The following is a 20,337-nucleotide window of genomic DNA, read 5'->3' on the forward strand; positions in this document are numbered from 1 at the left end:
TCCTGGTGGGGGAGGTTGGGGAGAAGGAGTGCGGAGGGCTTCCCCACTGTCACTCATCTTCCCTCTGCCTTTACCCTTTCCCTTTCCCTTACCCTTACGGCCTTGAGGAACATTAGGGGGCTGTGGGGATGAAGTAGGGGAATATTGGGGAGCATAAGACGTGCTGGGGAGTGGTTCCTCCCCACCTTCCCCCTCCATGACAACACCACGTGATTTTTCATGCACCCTAGCTTGACCACGTGTTAGGGGATACTGGGGAGCATAAGACGTGCTTGGGAGTGGTTCCTCCCCACCTTCCCCCTCCATCACAACCCCACGTGATACAGAACGCACACACACTCGCCCACGTGATACACTCCGCCGCCTCACACTACCTAGGGAGAGCAATGACTCACTCACTTCACTCTCACTTTCCATACTCCTCCCTGCACTTTCCCTTTCACTCCCCACTCCACGGCACTTCCTAACTCCCCAAACAAAATACTAGGCCCATACCTACTCGTCCGATGTGGTGTGCACTCTGGGCCACGATGAGTTATTACCTCACGTCCATACCACGTGGCAGCACGTCCCACGACTCCATCCTCGTCCTCGTCCTCATCATCGAAATCTGGTTCCACATCACGTTGGGGCTAGGCATAGGATGTTGCACGTGGTTTCTTGGCCGGCTGCCCCTCTCTAGCAGCACAGTAAGTCATGTACTGCCGCTTCCTGGGGGACGGGACTTCTTCATCACTGCTGGTGGTTTCCTTCTCCTCTGGCTGCACATAATCTTTATCCACAACCTCGTCATCCAGTGGGGAATCACTGTTGCCTGTAAAGACGTACAGGGTGGCTTGAATTTTGACCTCTGAGAGACCTCTCGTAGCCATGTCTGAGCAGGACAGTTGCTACCAGGTGAGTGGACGAGCCGCGGGTTAGCGCGGGTCGCACGGGGTCGCCGAGTGTCCCTGCCTCGTGGCAGGTAGGGGAAGGTCATACGAGGATACGTACCGCAAATCAAGCACGAAATTTGAAAATTGTCGAAATTATGCACTTTGCAATTGCAAAACGTACCGGTACGTCACCGGGACTGGCAAATGCAAATCGTTGCAATGTACCCATATGTCGACGGGACGGGGCGGGTTAAGGAATGTAAAATTAATGAGCAAAGAGAGACCTCCCAGTCAATAATGGAGAAATTTCATGAAAAAAAAAAAATTCTGGAATGATGTTATGGAAAAAAGGTCAATAAATAAGTTACCTAATGTTGTTGATGGTGAAAGTGGTCTATCTATCTATCTATCTATAGCCCGACGCCCTAATTCCGCAAAGGGTGGCCGCAGACAAAACACCTCCAAGTCACTCTGTCACCCACCATTTGACTACCCTCCCCCCAACTCACCCCCCCTCCCTCATATACCTCTCAACTCCATCCCTCCACCTCATCCTCGGTCTACCCCTCCCTCTCCCTCCCTCCACCTCACCTACATACACCCTCTTAGTCAATCTTTTATTCTCCATTCTCTCCACATGTCCAAACCACCTCAGTGTATTTCTCCTAATCTTCTCAACCACATCCACATCTACCCCACAACGTTCCTTCACTTCTTCATTCGTCAACCTGTAAAGTGGTGATGTTAATATTAATAATGTCTTTTACGAGAAATTTCTACTGAATCAACCCAATACCAATAATGAATCAGAAACAAACTTGTGTTGCATTAAGAGAGTTTGGCCTGAAGGAAAGAAACTGTATTTGCGTATATCCAGTGATACTCTTAGAAAACTTATACGGCGTCTTAAGGCTGGCCAGGGTCATGATTTGATTCATTCCTTTTATTTAAAAAATTCTTCTGAATATTTTTTTACGTAATCTTGCTAGTTTTTACAATTCGTGCTTTGTTCATTGTTACCTCCCTGGTAATCTTCTTAAAGGTACTATTACACCCGTAATAAAAGATACTAAGAAAAATGTTACCGACTCATCAAATACCGGCCAGTCATGCAGTCCTCATGCCTTTTAAAGATTTTAGAATTATTTATTTTAGATCTTTCATCAGAGAAGATTATAATTATTTTAGGCAACTGGGTTTTAGGACTGGTTCTTCAGCTACGGATGCTTGTTTCATCTTAAAAGAAGTCATGAGGAAGTATTTTCAAAGCAAAAGATCAGGCATGGGCACTTTTAATTATTTAAGTAAGGCATTTGACAGGGTAGACCATTTTATATTGGGGAAGAAGTTGCTTAGATGTTCTCTTCCTGTTGACTTGGTGCCGTTGATTTTGCATTACCTGAGGAACCAGCAGGTTAATATTAGATGGTTAAATTCATATAGTAATTATTGCTTCATAGAGAAAGGTGTGAGACAGGGGGGCATCTTGTCTCCGTTTTTGTTTAGTTTTTATATAAATGATATTATAAATGATATTTCGAACTCTGATTGTGGATGCTGGTTTGGGGACATTAGATGCAATATCCTAGCATATGCCGATGATCTGGTATTACTGGCAGGAAGAGCAGCTGAAATGCAGGTTCTGTATGGTAAACTTTAAAAATGTATTGATGAATATGTACTCACGATTAACAGCGACAAGACTAAATGTGTCATTTTAGTAACAGGCAAGATGAACCAAAGGAGACCATCGAGCTGAATGGTGATGTGCTGGTGGTAAAAGTATTTAAATACTTGGGCCATTATGTTTCTTTTAATTTCAAAGATAATGATGATATTTCTTTTAGACTTAGTAATTTTTATTCGTCTTTTAATAGCATTTTTAAAAATTTTAAATCTGTTGACAAATCCACCTTCTTATTTCTTTTTAACTCATACTCTTTACCAGACTATGAACTTCCATTATGGAATCATAGCATATCTTTTAATTCAAAAATTTTTAAGGCTTCTGAACCTGCCTTTAGTAAAGCCCTTAAACGTATCAGTAATGTTCCAATTTTGCCAGCAGTCACATTACGGCAGCTCGGTGTGATCAGCTGCTATTTAAGCACCACACTGCCTTGGTACAAGCGAGATACTGTAAAAGATTGTTAAAGTCAAAACACACTCTCATTAGAAACAATATTTCTTATATTAGCGAGTTTTTTTTTTTTTATGCAGTACCTGCTTAATCACTTTGAATATATATATAATGTCAGTCCAGTTCATGAAGAGCTAGATATTTTAAGATCAAGGATTGAATGGGTATAAAGGCATGAGGACAGGCTCGCTCCTTGTCTATTTTATGGCTACTAAATTTCATGTTTTACCCTGGAACGTTTTATGTTTTTATCGGTGCTAGCTTTTATATCTTATTTGCACCTTTTTATTTTTTATGGTTGTTGGCTTTTATATTTGCACCTTTTTATTTTTTATGGCTGCTGGCTTTTATATTTGGACCTTTTTATTTTTTATGGCTGCTGGCTTTTATATTTTATTTGGACCTTTTTATTTTTTATGGCTGCTGGCTTTTATATTTTATTTGGACCTTTTTATTTTTTATGGCTGCTAGCTTTTATATTTTATTTGGACCTTTTTATTTTTTTATGGATGCTGGCTTTTATATTTCACTTAGGACTTCTTTGTAGTTGTATTAATGACAACAGTTATTATTTACCTTGGACATTTTTATATAATGGACTGATGCTATTATTTTCCTAATAGGATAATAATATGTATGTGCACTGTCATGTCGTCAGGTCTTTATCATTACTTTTAATGGATATATATGTATATATGTGTATATGTGTGTATATGTGTATATATATGTTTATATTTTTTTATTTATATATATTTGTAAAGTACATCACCTACTATGTAGTATGCACGTGTACAGTCTTTTCTATATACAGTATATGTCTGCTCCTACTGTTGCTGCTTATACGGTGCTGCAGCTGCTGCTGCTGTGCTGCTGCTGCCTTTATGATGATGAAATGTATTAGTTGTTTTTTTCTATGTATCGAGAGATGAAATAAAGCCGACTGATTGATTGATTAACTACTACTACTACTACTACTGCTGCTACTACTACCACCACAACTACTACTACTACTACTGCTACGACTACTATTACTGCTACTACTACCACCACAACTACTACTACTACTACTGCTACGACTACTATTACTGCTACTACTACTACTACAGCTGCTACTACTACTACTACTCCCAATACTACCACTACTACTCCTACTTACTACTACTACTACTACTGCTACTTACTACTACTACTACTAGTACTACTACTACTACTACCACCACCACAACTAGTACTACTACTACTGCTACGACTACTATTACTGCTACTACTACTACTACAGCTGCTACTACTACTACTACTCCCAATACTACCACTACTACTGCTACTTACTACTACTACTACTGCTACTTACTACTACTACTACTGCTACTTACTACTACTACTACTGCTACTTACTACTACTACTACTACTACTACTACTACTACTACTACTACTACTACTACTTCTACAACTACTACTACTACTACTACTACACGTTTATCCACATTTATCGAATGGTGTACCTATTAACAGTGTTGTTTCCCTGTTCAGAAATGAGTATGAAGTGGATGTTCTTGGAGAAAGTTTGGATGTTTTAACCTCTCGTATAACTTGGGTACAGAGACATGAGGATAGAGGAAGGCACTGTATTTTCTATGGATTTTAGTGTACTTGTCATATGGGTGTGGAATTGATGTAGATTTTAATTTATTTATCTTTGTTAAATAGAGTTTTTATTTATTAGAGACATTAAAAAAAATAATTTAACGTAATATATATATATATATATATATATATATATATATATATATATATATATATATATATATATATATACATATTTTATATATAGTGTACCTGACATTGAACTTTTATAATTGTGCTTTTTAATATTTTTATTAATTTTATTATCTTTTATTATTTTATTGTTTTTTAATACATGACTTAGTTTTTAAAAACTTTTTTTTTTTTTTTGAAGCAAAATTTTAATGAATTGGGTACAATATTTTTAAAGCATTTTTTTTTAAATCTTGGTTTTGGGGATTATTTGTTATAATTAAACATTTCAGTATTATTTTTATTATGTGTGGAGTGATTAAAAAAATAATTGTCTTTTTATTCGGTAGCCTATTTATAATCTTATTTCTGTTATTCTTTTTAATATTATTTTTTACTGAATATTTTTAGCAGTTGTCAATCAACTTCCGCTTATGCATATATGGGTTACATGTCTTTGTAGAAAAGGAAATGAATAATAATTGTATATTGAAACAATGATGACAGTATAGAGGGATGCTGTGAAGGATATACTTTGGTACATACAGAATGTCATGGTATAAAATGATATCAAACTGTGTAATTATATTACGAAATAAAATGAATGAAATGAAATGAAATTACTACTGCTACTACTACCAATGCTACTACTACGACTACTACTACTACTACTACTAATAATAATAATAATAATAATAATAATAATAATACAATTACTACTATTACTACTACCGCTGCTACTACTACTACTATTACTACTACTGCTGCCAGTACTACTACTACTACTACTAGTACTAGTACTACTATACTGCTGATGCTGCTACTACTACTACTGATGCTACTACTACTACTACTACTACTACTACTACTACTACTATTACTACAACTGCTACTACTACTACTACTACTACTGCTACTACTGCTACTGCTACTACTACCATAACTACAACTACTGCTATTACGACTACTACTACTGCTACTATTTCTAACGCTGCTGCTACTATTATTGCTACTACTAGTACTACTACTACTGCTACTACTACTACTACTACTACTACTAGAGAGAGGGAGGAACAGCAGTGCAGGAGTTGGCATGAGTGGGGCACGAAGAGATGGTATGCATAATATGGATGTCGTTGGTGTTAAGGCCAGCAGCCCTGCAGCATGTGTATCAGATTCACGTACTGGTGCTGTGTCCAAGCGTACACAACTACGACCACAATCGGTAGTGCCACAGGTTCATTTCCCAATATGAGGCGGAAGTCCGGCAAATAACGAAAGCGATGTGGATGATGAATGGATTTTAGTTGATAGGAGGAAACAACGCACAAGGAAATATCAGTTTAAGGGAATTACAGGATCCATGAAAAGTGATTCCATGAACCTTAAAGCAGTCAAAAGAACATTAGATGTTTTCATGGAAGAGTTGATCCCGGAGTTTCAGTAGGTGGGTTAAAAGAACATGTTACAAAAGTATTTACTGTTGAAGTTATAAACATCACAAAGCTGGATATTAGGTCAGAGGAATTTAATGCATATAAATTACCGTGAATGCCAAGGATAGATAAATTATTTAATGAGGAACTATGACAAGAGAATGTAATAGTAGATGAATATAATAAATCAAAGAGGGTGACAGATAAAGAAGCTTTTTAGTATTGTTACATATACTTCACCTTTTTTAGTGTTTTTTATTTATTTATTCTATTTTTGAACACTTTTTATTTTGACCAGCTATTTTTTGATAGATCATTCCCCTTATATCATTGATTTTAGGGTAAGGTTATCTTATAGCTTGTTTTTTACTTGGTTTTTATTTTTTTGTACCATATTCTTTTTATTTGCATTGCCTTTAGTTGCTAAGGTTTTTTAAGCATCAGTTTTGTGTGTGTGTGTGTGTGTGTGTGTGTGTGTGTGTGTGTGTGTGTTTTATCTAGACCTCATTTTTTTTCCTTTTTGGTCACTGTATTTTTTTTTTTTTTAATATAATTTCATTGATTTCTGCTTCTGTAACATTTTTTAATATTTCTGAAAGGCTGATATTGCTCATTGGTTATTTTAGGAAAACTTGTTTTTTATTTATATTCCTTTTACTGGTTTTTGCTACTTGAACATTTTTGTCCTCTAATTTTTATTTTATTGTTTTAAAGTGGATACTGACTTATAGAGAACCTAACCTTTTCACTGAATAGTCTTGTTATTAACTGATTCGTGTCTACCTTTTGAAATTGTTGTATGAGTACTTTTATTGTACTTTCTTCTGTTATTTAATGTAATTTGATATTACTATTTTAGAAGCAATTCATTATATCCATGTTTATTACATTGATTTTTAATATTTACTCAGTCTTTTACCTTACTTTTTTTTTTGCCTGATACTGTTACCATTACTATTATTAGTTTTATTTTTTTGCTTGATTTATTTTATACATTTCTTGTTAGACACATGAAGATGGATATTAGGATTTGTACTTTTAACTGCTGTTCCAAAACGAAGAACATAGATGTCATCCGCTCTGTAGCAGATCAGCAATATGAATTAATTTTTTTACAGGAAACATATGTAACAGAAGACAAATTGGGTGATATTGAATTCATTGATGAAAGATATGAATGTGTAGGATCTCCTGCTAGATACTCTGAAGAGTCTCTTATTTCAAATAGAGGAAGGTATGAGGGAGGATTAGTTTGCGTGTGGAGGAAAGATCTACCTTTTACAGTAAAGATTTTATTAATTGACCCTAATCATATAGTAATGAATTTATCCATGGGACACTCTGTTATTCTTTTAATAAATACCTATATAAAAAGTGATATATGGGAGGACAGAACATTAGACCTATACCTGAAGGCACTGAGTAACCTGAAGTATATTTTAAATAATCATAAATTTAATGGGGTTTATATCATGAGAGATTTTAATGCTGATCCTTTTATTGGTAGGTCTTGGTTAAATCTTAACAATTTTATACAGAGAAATAAGTTAAAGTGCTTTGATGTTGAGGTGTTGGATGATCATACTTTTACTTTCATTCCTTACAGTGATTCCAACACAAAATGGTTGGATCATGTCATTGGAAAGGATACTATTTTGGCCAACATTTCCAATATTGAAGTGTTGTATTCTATGATTGGGTAGGATCATTTACCCATGACCGTTACAGTTAATATAAAATTCATGGATTCGTGCTTAAGTGTATGTCATTAAGATCAGAGTTCTGATGATGCTTTTCATATTGAATGGAATAAGATAAGTGATAAAGATATTTATTTAATTGAGAGATGTGTTAGTATGGAACTTAACAAATATATGAACTGTGAAGCGTTTACTTGCCAAGTGATGGATGTGTCTCAGTGGAGCACAGAGCCTAACTAGAACATTTTTATCAGTGGCCTTTTTTACACAAGGGTTTAGAAAGATGAGAAAGAAAAGATGCAAATTTAGGGTTATTCCTGGTTGGAACTGCTGTGTTAAAGAATTATATGCTAAATCAAGATATGATTATTTTAAATGGTTGGAAAATGGCCACCCCAAACTGGATTGAGGCGTCTGGCAATAGATAGATAGATAGAAAATGGAAGAAACAGAAATTCGGAGGAATACCAAAGAATGGTAGAGAGTAGAAAAACTTTTAAGAATGTGTTGTCCAGTTGTAAGCGCAATGAAATATCTGAGAGATCTAGAGCTGTGCAAGAGAAATTTCAGAGCAAGAATATTCTTTCTTTCTGGGGTGAAATAAGAAAGCAGAGTAATAAGATAAAATCATCTAAGATTATAGATGGTATGGTTAATGACAATAATATTATCCAGTTGTTTGGTGAAAAGCTGTCTAAGAATCAAGATGAAGAGGATATTCGGGAGGAAACAGAGTTTATGTCTAAATTAAAGGAAGTGTGGTATTCCAGGAGAAAAATGTGATTGGAATGTCAGTAGAAAGATTAAAACTTATAATGGGGAGGGTGAATTAAGACAGGTCATGATGGCATACACTCCACATTACTGATGCGTGGCTCTGAGGAAGTTTTAGGTGTACTGGTGCGTTTTATAAGCACTTGTTATAGTCTTTGTTACATACCAGTGGAAATGCTGAAGGGTAATGTTACTCCCATTATTAAAGACATAAAAGGAAATGCATCAGATTCATCTAACTATAGGCCAATAATGGTATCTTCATGTGTTTTAAAACTTTTAGAATTACATTTTTTAGATGTTTTAAATGGGAAAGGTGTTTTTAACTGTAGGCAGTTTAGATTTACGGAAGGACTGTCTACTGCTGATGCTTGCTTTTTATTAAAAGAAACTATCAGCGCATACACTAAAGGAGGCAGAACATCTTATGCAGTTTTTATGGATTCTGAAAAGCTTTTGATAATGTGAATCATTTTAAACTGGGGAACATTTTATTGGAGAGGGAATTTCCCCCTGTCATTATTTTAATTATTATGGATTATTTACAGAACACCGGTGCGAGAATTCTCTATCTGTCTATCTATTGCCAGACGCCTCAATCCCGTTCTGGGTCGCCACAAACAAATGGCCTCCACGTCGCCCTGTCCCCCGGCATTTCACTGCCCCGCTCCCAACACCCCCCTCTCTCAGATACCTCTCCACCCCATCCCTCCATCTCATCCTCGGCCTTCCCCTCCCTCTTCCCCCGTTCATCTCACTCATATACTGTGCACTTTCTTCGACAGTCTTTCACCCTCCATCCTCTCCACATGGCCAAACCACCTCAGTGTATTCCTCCTAACGCTTCCTATCACATCCACATCCATACCACAACGCTCCTTTATATCCTCATTTGTCAGCCTGTCTCTCCATGTGACTCCACAGGCTCCTCTTAAATAACTCATTTTCACTGCTCGCACTCTTGACTTGTGCCCTTCCAGCAACGTCCAAGCTTCACTTCCATACATTAGAGTTGGTATCACAATACTGTACTGTCATGTAGTAACTTTTTCACTTCCATGCTCACTTCCCTGTTTCTTATCACTGCTTTCAAGGAACCAACAACCTTTCTTCCTTGTTGTACCCTTTCAAGCACTTCACCCTCCAAACCTCCATCCTTACTCATCACACTACCCAAGTACTTAAATGTACTCACATTTTCCAATTCCTCACCATCCAACCTTTCTGTACATTCACTGACTTCACCTCTCTCAAAGACCATCTCTTCCCTACATTCACCTTTAGATTCCGTTTCTTACACACTCTCCCAAACTCATCCACCAAGCCTTGCAGCTCTCCTTTATCTTCACTCAACAACACAGTATCATCTGCAAACAACAGTACAGGGAGTTTCCAAACACTATCCTCTCTCACCAGGGTCACTACCCTACCTTGTACCTCTTTTATTACCCCATCCATATACAGATTGAATAACCATGGAGACATGACACATCCCTATTTCAACCCAACCTTCGATGAGAGAAATTCACTCAGTTCAACATCCACACACACTGCAGCCTTAGCACCATCATACATACTCTTCACAGCAGTCAACAACTTCCCATCTACTCCATATATTCTTAATACTTTCCACAATCCTTGTCTATCCACCCTATCATATGCTTTCTCCAAATTCATGAAAGCCATATACAACTTCTTTCCCTTCTCTAGAAACTTTTCCACTAAAGATCTAAGAATGAATATCTAATCTACACAACCTCTTCCCTTCCTAAATCCTCCCTGTTCTTCTCCAACTAATTCCTCTGTTCTTTCTCTAACTCTGTCAATAAGTATCCTACCATACACATTTCCTATTATACTAATAAGACAGATGCTCCTATGATTACCACACACGTCTTTTTCCCCTTTTCCTTTGTACAAGGGAATAATTATACCCGACTTCCAATCTTCCGGGACTCTACCTTCCTCGGAGGCCAATCTGCATATTTTCCACATCCATTCTACTACTATCTCTCCCCCATACTTCAGCGTTTCACCACACACTCCATCAATTCCTGGGGCTTTCCCCAATTTAACTTTCTTCATTGCCTTCACAACTTCTATCCTATTGATTTCTTCCTGTCTTCTCACCTCCCTCCTTCTCCCAGCCATTCCCCAGCCACTTATACTCGGATTACTTCCATCCTCTATGTTCAACAATTCCTTAACTCGCCCCGTCCCGACCACTTTTCGACCACTGGTACCCCGCAATCCCGACCATTTTTCGACCCTTTTTTTTTTTTTGCTTAAACTTTCGCTTTTGGTCAGAAACAATGGTCAGTGGCAAAGAAATTGGTCCCCAGGGTCCATAATTACCCTAACCAGGTATGCCTTGGTCCCACCTGGCCCCGTGTTCTCCCTAGGCGGTCTGAGCCTCTAACGTTTTCTGTGGTATTATAAGTCTGGGAAACCAATGAAAGTAAGTAGAAATGTATTTATTACAAACATAAAAACATGTGATAAAAGAGTATATTGGATTTTATACCAAAATAGAGCAGAAATAAGCATTGTACCATCGTGCGAAACGAGCAAAATCGGCCAACTTGGTCACGATGAATCGCTAACATTCTAAAATCATGATACATATAATTTTTTTTACTTACATAATACTTCTACAATAACATTATACCATTATACATTTTATTGAACTGTTTTTACGTATTCACAGGCCTTTTGATAACATTTAGCGTAATGTTAGTGCTTATTTACGTGGTTAGTGAACTCACTGTGACTGTTGTTTCAACTCGTATTGTGTTTTTTATACTTACATAATACTTTTCTAATATTATTATACAGTTTTCAACTTTATAGAACTGTTTTGAGATTATTTCAGGCCTTACGTAAATATATAGCTTAATAATGGCGCATAATAACACACACGGTGAAGTCGCTATGACAACTATTTCAACTTACAACCTATTTTTGTACTTATATAATAATTCTCCACTAACATTGCACATGTTTACACTTGATATAATTGATATCACATAATTTCTGAACTTACGATGGAACTGAGTGTCATATTTGTGCGTACTTACACAGGGAGTGTTATCGCGATATCATTTGTTTCATCTTACACTAGTATTCAACTTATAAAATACCTTACTACTAACATTACATCTTCCACTGTATATAATTCCTATCACATACTGACCAGAATGTGGGTGTACTCGTGACATCAATCATTACAACTTACACTAGTGTTCAACTTATGTTTTATTCATGCTAACATTACACCCGTTTCCACTTTATTTCCTTGCTATCACATATTTACTGACCAGATTTACACAGTGGGTGTAGTTTTGATAACAATTCTTTCCACTTACACTAATTCTCAACTTATACATTACTTTTCTGAAAAAATAACACCCGTTTCAACTTTATATTTGACTGAGCACCTACTGACTGGCCTTACCATTATCATGAGCGTCATTTCGCCTTCCCACACAGTTTCAGTAGTGTAGGAAATTATGATACTCCTTGAAACAAGGCTGAAGGCACAACGCAACATTGCACTCGACACACTCGTATCTTGTGTCTTTTCTCTGAGTGGATGGTCTGACTGTCGAGTGCCTACAAACATGGCAGCGATGCTGGGGTTTACGACGGTTTGGTTCGGAAGGGATTGCGCTGGGATAATGGCGTCCTGCAAGACGTAGGAGAGTCTGAGCAGCCATGGGGGTGCGGGTGCGGTGTGTGGGTCTGTCCTGGGCATGCTTGGCGATTATTTCACGTGCCAGCTCCCTTACAAACCCCTCAAAGGTCTCGGATACTCCGGTGGTCATTGCGTGCAGGTAGTGGGCGTTCAGGACCGTGATGTCGAGCAAGTGGAAAAAGAGTTTCTTGTACCACTTCATCGTGGTCCTGGCACAGTCAACACTTGAAATCATCGAGTCTGACTGATCAACTTGCCTCATGTTCAGATTATAGGCAAGTACAGACTCTGGTTTCCATACGTTGCGCCTCCTCTCGCTACGGTGATCCACGGAGTCTGTGCGGTGCATCAGGGGGCTGTGAACAGTTGATAGGAGGCAAACTTCCCTGTTGTGGTTCCACAGGGTTGCAAGGATGTTATTGGCCTGGAAGAAAACCACCTTGTTCTTGTCAAGTTTCCTCCCTATCTTGACCATATGGCGATGGTTTCTCTTGACTGTACCACAGACTCCGGTGTCGTGTTGGTGGAGGAACCTAGAGAGAAGAGGGCTAGTGTACCAGTTGTCCAGGTACAACACATGACCACGATGAAGGTACTCTTCTATCATTGTCTTCACCACGGCCCCAGAGAGTCCTATACTCCGATCTTCTATTATATCTGTCTGTGCGCCCGTGTACAAGACTATGTCTTGCACATAACCAGTCTTACAGTCACACATAACAAAGATCTTGAACCCGAAACGGTGTCTCTTGCTGGGTATGTACTGCCTAAAGGAAATGTTGCCTCTCCACAACACAAGACTCTCGTCTATGACGAGGTCTCTGTAGGGATAAAATGAGGAGCGGAACATTTCCCGTAAATGATCAAATACCAGCCTAATTCTCCTCATTTTATCGGTGTTATTTGCATTGGCTGGATCTTCTGCATCAAAAAAGTGGAGGCAGCCGAGAATATACTGAAATCGGTTACGACTCATCACCTTTCCAAAGAAAGGTGTGAGGATGATTGGGTCAGTTGTCCAGTAGGCAGGAATTTGGTTTTTCCTTACCACACCCATCAAGATAACCAGGGCCAAAAATAGGAACATCTCTGAAATAGTCACGGGATAGTCATACTGTTGGGAATGCCTGCTCGTGGTTCCCAAACGTTTCACGGCACTGTGATTGTGAAAAAATATTAGTTTGTTCAACTATGCGCCCCACAAACGCCTCACCAAAGAACAAGTTGAAAAAATCCACCCGTGACGAACCTGCATTTACACCTGGAGCCGTGCAACCTGACTGCCACTCCTCAGTGAAAGGGTGAATGATGGGAGTAAAATTACTCCCATCTTCCCAGTTCCACGTGACACCACCGTCTCCAGCCACGTCACCATCGTCCCCTTCATCAGGGTGGGGAGGTGAGGGTGGTGGGGGAGGTTTGGGAGGTGGAGAGTGGCGCCTCTCATCACTCGCACTTCTCTTCCCTCTCCCTTTTCCTTTACCCTTTCCCTTCCCTTTCTTTCCTTTCCCCACATCCTGGGGCTGTGGGGAGGAAGTTTGGGAATATTCAGGGGCGAAAAAAGTGCTGGGGAGTGACTCAACCTCCTCTCCTCTAGGCCTACGAGCACCATGTGCTCGTGCTGCCTCCCTCACACCACTTTCCCCTTCACCCCGCACTACCCCCACACCACTCTCACTTTCACCCCGCGCTGCCGCCACAACACTTTCCCTTTCTCCCAGCAATCCCACCACACCACTTGCCACTTCCCCAGACAAAGTACTTTCACCATACCTTATGTGTCGTCTCGCCCCACCTTCTGATCCTCGTGGTGATATTTTCTCTTTTCCCAACCACGCGGCGATATCACGTCCTAAGCCTCCGTCATCCTCATCATCCTCATCCTCGTCCTCATCAGATTCGGGATGGAGAGATAGCTGTGCACGTGGTTGGGGAGCAGGCTGGCCTTCCCTTGCCTTACGGTATGTCACATACCGCGTTTTTCGGGGCGAAGGGACCTCCTCATCACTGCTACTTATTTCTTCTTCTGGCTGGACGTAATCGCGATCCACCACATCATCATCGAGTGGAGAATCACTGTCTCCAGTGAAGGCTTCCAGGACGGATGCGATTTCCTCATCTGAGAGACCTTTCCGCGCCATGTCTGACCTGGGTCACTGCTAGCAGGTGAGTGACCGAGACAAGTGTGAGCGCGGGTCACGCGGGGTCTAGGACGCTGCCCGCCTGGCGGCAGGTAGGGGAGGCTTGGGTACGTGGGCGAATCGAAAATCTCGCGCGAATTTTGAAAATTGTGGAAATTATGAACCTTGCAATTGCAGGACGTTGAAGTACGTCGGCGGGATTAGCTGTGACACAACTTGAGGACGTGGAAGTATGTCGACGGGACGCCGCGGGTTAAAGTGTTCTCTCCATCTGCTCACTTTTTCTCCTTTCTCCACTAGTAATCTACCATTTTTATCTTTCACTCCCCTGCTAACTTCACTTCCACCCTGTCTTACTCTTTTCACCTCTTTCCAGAACATTTTCTTACAGTCCCTCCACTTTACACTCAAGTTCCTTCCAAATTCCTCATCCACTCTCTTCTTACTCTCTCTTACTAATCTTTTCACCTCTCTGTGTCTTTCTACATATAACTCCCTCTTCCGCCTCTCAACTTCTTCCACGCCCCTATTTCTCATCCATTAATTGTATGTTTTCTTCTTTTGTGCCACAGCCTGTCTCACCTCTTCATTCCACAACGCTGTTCCTTGCACACCCCTCCATATTCTCTTCATCCCACACACCACATCACATGCTGCACATATTTCTTCCGTAAATATCCTGCACAAACCTTCCACGTCCCCCATCTGCTCCAATTCATATTTGCCTAATCGTTCCTCCACTTCTCTCTTATACTCTGTCTTTTTCTCATCCTCTTGTAACCTTTCCACTCTCCATACAAATACTCCTTCTTCCCATCCTTCCCTTCTTGTATTTCTCCATATTAATTGGATCCTGTTATGGTAAATATTACCCTATCAATAGAGGTCTTCGACAAGGGAGAATTCTCCATTACTTTTTAAATTATACAATGATAATATAATTAAAACCTTATAGAAGGTGAATGTTGGATGTTGCCTTGGTATTTTTAGAGTAAATATCATTGCATATGCAGATGACATTGTAATTTTAGGTGATTCAAAAGAAAACATTGAGTTACTGTGTAAAACATTTGAGACTGAGGTAAATAATCTGGAGCTGAAAATTAACAGCAATAAATCAAAAGTTATGATATTTAATACAAGAAAAAATGAAAGGCACAGTATCCCTTGTATAAATCAGTATGAAGTAGTGAAGAAATATGAATATTTAGGCTAAACAATTGAAGACAGTTTTTCAGATAAATATGATATTGAGATAAGATTAAATCGTTTTAATTCTAAATTTAATTCTGTATACAGAAAATTCAAGAACATTAATTCACAAACGTTATTGTTTTTCTTTAAGGCATATTGTGTCCCTGACTATGGGTTATCATTATGGGACTTAAAGAAAACACAAAAAGGTCTGCTGTTTAGAACATTTGAGGTTGCATATGTTAATGCAATAAAGAAAATATATAATTTACCAAGAATAACTAGTAATCACAGTGTGGTCAAGGTAGCTGGTCTTCTACTAAGGCATCATGCAGCATTCACACTGGCAAGATATGTGAAATCTTTCTTAACAAAGAGGAATGTTTCACTTAGGATGAATAGTCCTGTTTTTACCGCTGGCCATCATTTTATCCAGCTTTGTAATCACGTTAATGAAAAATATGATATAAATATTATGAAAATGGAAACTGATATTATTAAATCAAGGATTGATTGCATTCAAAATCATGAGGAAACAAGAGGATTGCAAGTTACTGTGTGAACAGATAAAAAGAGGTGTGAGTTTGAGTTACTTGGGTGATATTGGGCTGTGATGTTGCTGCAATATGTAAATATGTATTAAAGTATTATGTACACTTGTATAAAGCAGTATATATGTGAAGATACTTGTGTGTATGGGAAAATAAGATAATTTAGCAACATAATAGAATCTTTTTTTTTTTTTTTTCTGAAATGATACATTAGTGGATATGTTTTTTATTGGTAAGAATGCTAGGCTGTTGTCCTTCCTACTGGTCATATGTATGTTAAATGCGAAATAAAGATGATTGATTGATTGATTGATTGATTGACTACTACTACTACTACTACTGCTGCAACTACTACTACTGCTGCTATTTCTACTGCTAATACAAATACTAATACTACCACTGTCGCTTCTGCTGCTATTACTACTACTACTACTGCTGCTGCTGCTACTACTACTACTACTATTACAACTACTACTACTACTACTACCGCTGCTGCTGCTGCTGCTGCTACTACTACTACTACTACTTCTACTACTACTACTACTACTACTACTACTACTACTACTACTGCTGCTGCTGCTACTACTACTACAACTAATACTACTACTGCTACAACTGTTCCAGCTAAACTCGCTTCACCTTAGCATGGACAGATTTTCGTCCTTCTGCAGCTGTTTTCACAAACCAGTGGAAGAAAAAGACATTGTTCAGGCTCAACATCCATTCCATGGCACATACTCGCGACTAGCAGCATGTTCTAGTAATAATTCTTGTTATAACCCACCTTTACCATGGCGGAACGATAATGTTTTTGCCAGCGTCTGTGTGTGTGTGTGTGTGTGTGTGTGTGTGTGTGTGTGTGTGTGTGTGTGTGTGTGTGTGTGTGTGTGTGTGTGTGTGTGTGTGTGTGTGTGTAATTCACCGGGTTGGTCAGGATCACTTGATGTTCGTGATCGTCAGCTTTTACCCTCCCGGAAGGGAGCTGAGAGCTCATGTAGTCCGATCTAAAGGCAAGGCTGTGACCTTCACATACGCACACACCCATCCCCTTGCTCATTGGGGACAGTAACCACCCACTTCATCAGTGAAACTTTTCGGAACCCGAGCGAGGCGTGAACTCTCGTCTACCAGATGGCAAGCGAGAACGTTAACACTGAGCCAGCGAGCGGTGTGATTGTGTGTGTGTGTGTGTGTGTGTGTGTGTTCTTACCTAATTGTATCTTTACAGGAATGAGTCAAGCTCATACTGTCCCGTGTCTTAACCCGTCACATCCCGAGCTATTTCGCACCTCTGACACCCCTCAGTCCCAAGGTATTTTTGAAAAAATTTTTTTTGGCTCAGAAACATCGAACATTCATAGAGAAATCGCTCACCTGAGGTTTAAAATACTCGATCCAGGTACCAGTACCTCCTTACCTGACTGGGTTGTCTAACAGGCTGGCACCAAAGAGAACGAGTTCTATGGGAGGGTAACTATTTCACACCACTCATAAACGGAATTTATTTATTTACTTGGTATGAATTTATATGTAGTACGAGAGTATATTGGTTTTCAAGCAGTAATATAGGCATTATAAGCATTGTTTCACTCACTAACTCATCACCATACCTGACCTTGTTTTGCCACATTACCTGATCATTATCTCTGACTGTTTCTTCCTCTAATGCTATGTAAACTTTGTCCTCCACATTGTCATCGATTGGGGAATCAGTCTGGCCCTGAATGTCTTAACTGGCCAGGTCACTGGTAACAGGTGAATTGCCGAGACAATGGTGTGAGGGGGGGAGGGGGGAGGATATGCGGTGTAAGGCATTGTCCCTGCTTGGCATCTTGTAGAGGAATAGAGGAAGGTGTCCCGTGTATACGTACGAAAAATCACGCGCGAAAATTGAAATTTGTGCAAATTAGGGACCTTTCAATTGCACGACAAACCAGTACGTCGCCGGGACTGGCAAATGCAAAATGTTGCAACATACCCATACGTCAATGGGACGGGGCAGGTTAAACTATATTTATTGTACATATCCTTAAATTTGTGAATTGTTTTGGCACATACTATTTCATTCGGTAGTGCATTCCATTGATCAGTTGCTCTGTATGGGATACTGAATTTCCTTATGTCTTTATCACCTCTCTTCTTATGCAGTTTTTTGCAGTGTCCTCTTGCTGATGCTTCCCCATATGTTAAGTAATCATTTATGTCTATTTTCTCCTTCCCTGATATGCACTTATATAGCATTATCATGTCACCTCTTTTCCTTCCCTCCTGTAGTGTTGGTAGATTCAGTTTATTTAGCCTTTCTTCGTAGCTTAGATCCCTTAAGCTTGGTATCCATCTTGTAGCGGCCCTTTGAACTTTTTCAATCTTGTCTGTGTTTTTTGAGATGAGGACTCCAGACTACTGATGCATACTCCAAGGTTGGTCTAATGAATGATGTTATTATCCTTCTTAGCATGTGTGTGTGTGTGTGTGTGTGTGTGTGTGTGTGTGTGTGTGTTGGTGTGTGTGTGTGTGTTGGTGTGTGTGTGTGTGTGTGTGTGTGTGTGTGTGTGTGTGTGTGTGTCTGTGTCTGTGTGTGTGAAATTTTAGTAAATAAGATAACTTGGCCAAATATTACCAGTTTAGGAAGCATTGTCTCTCAGGTCTATTTCTACGTTTTAAAAATCTAACTTTACAAAAAGTCCATTATACACACAAAAAAATGTTATTATGTTTGTAATAAATAAAACAAAACAAGAAAAAGGCTCCGTTGATATCTAATTTTGTATAGAAAGAAATTTTTTTTATCCATGTATTTATTTATTCCTCTTCCTGGTTAGATCGTGCATGTTGGATTAAGGTTCTTTTGTTCCGGCAGCCCTTAAAGCCTCCAAAAATCCAGTCTATTCCACTCTGGGCCACAGGATGGAGTTGGATCCTGTTAGATACCTCCCCGACCCTTATGATTTCCTCTTGAGAAAGGTGTTTAAGGGCACCCACGACCTCATCTTCTCTATTGATTACCTCGTTTATACAAGTTTTTTTTTTTTTTTGCTGTTTCTAGTCCTCCTGGGTGTCCTAATGAAGAATCTGACGGATGCCATTCTGGCACCCTTGGGCATTTGTTTTTTATTAACAGAAATTCAAAATAGCGGCCGGACCATATTTATCACTGTGGTACTGTGCAGAAGATCAAGAGGATACCTGCTTTAAATACTATGTACAAGCTGTCACTGCTATTATAATAACGTCTATAAGTTTTATTTAACATCATACACATTCATCATGACAATACATAGACATGGTATGGGCAAAAAGATACCAAAAGGTATAAAAATAGCATATAACAGCGACAAAATGTATGATGCCAGCAGTGACTAACATTCATCAGTAAGTTCTCTAGACTACCCTTCACCAAAATATTTAAATAAAGCTCTCTACACTTCACCACAATATATAAACTTTAAATATTTACATCCATAGCTCAAAACAGAGATCTATTCATCCAGATCGGATCTTGAATTTGGCTCTCTATTGAATTTTAATTTGGCTCTCTATTGTATTTTGTTTTTCTCTTGGAGGGAACTGTTACTGCGGGCTCATGGCCTTTGGTTCCTTCTTCCTCGCATTAAAAAAAAAAAAAAAAAAAATCATACTGTCTAATTCAAGAGGATCATCGAACATCTGCTTAACTGTATGTTCATTGTTGCACTTGTCCTCTGTTTGGCAGCTGCAGAATGTGGTGCAAGACATCTTTGCACTCTTACAGCCGCACTGCTTACGACTACATGATGTGCTGCTTGTGCATCCACATGCGATAACTTTCATCAGGTCTGAAGGTGCTACAGGCCTATACATTGTTACTGGATAGGGGACCCCATCTCTGTTATGCCACCCATAGTCTTCTGCATTCACATCTGGGGGTTGCTGCTCATCAGCAGCTTTCCACAACATTGCCTGAAGGTGAGCTCGCTTCATGTGGTGAGTGAGTGCCTCGTCTGTTGGCAGAAGAGAGCAGAGATTGGAACATTTTTCTCTCTTTGTGGTGAAGAGCTTGTGGCGAACTTCAGCCATGGTTGTGCAGATCTTGGCAC

Source organism: Coenobita brevimanus, chromosome 44 (assembly GCF_032717465.1).
Source record: "Coenobita brevimanus isolate Jiangsu-jjx chromosome 44, ASM3271746v2, whole genome shotgun sequence".
NCBI classification, from domain to species: Eukaryota; Metazoa; Arthropoda; class Malacostraca; order Decapoda; family Coenobitidae; genus Coenobita; species Coenobita brevimanus.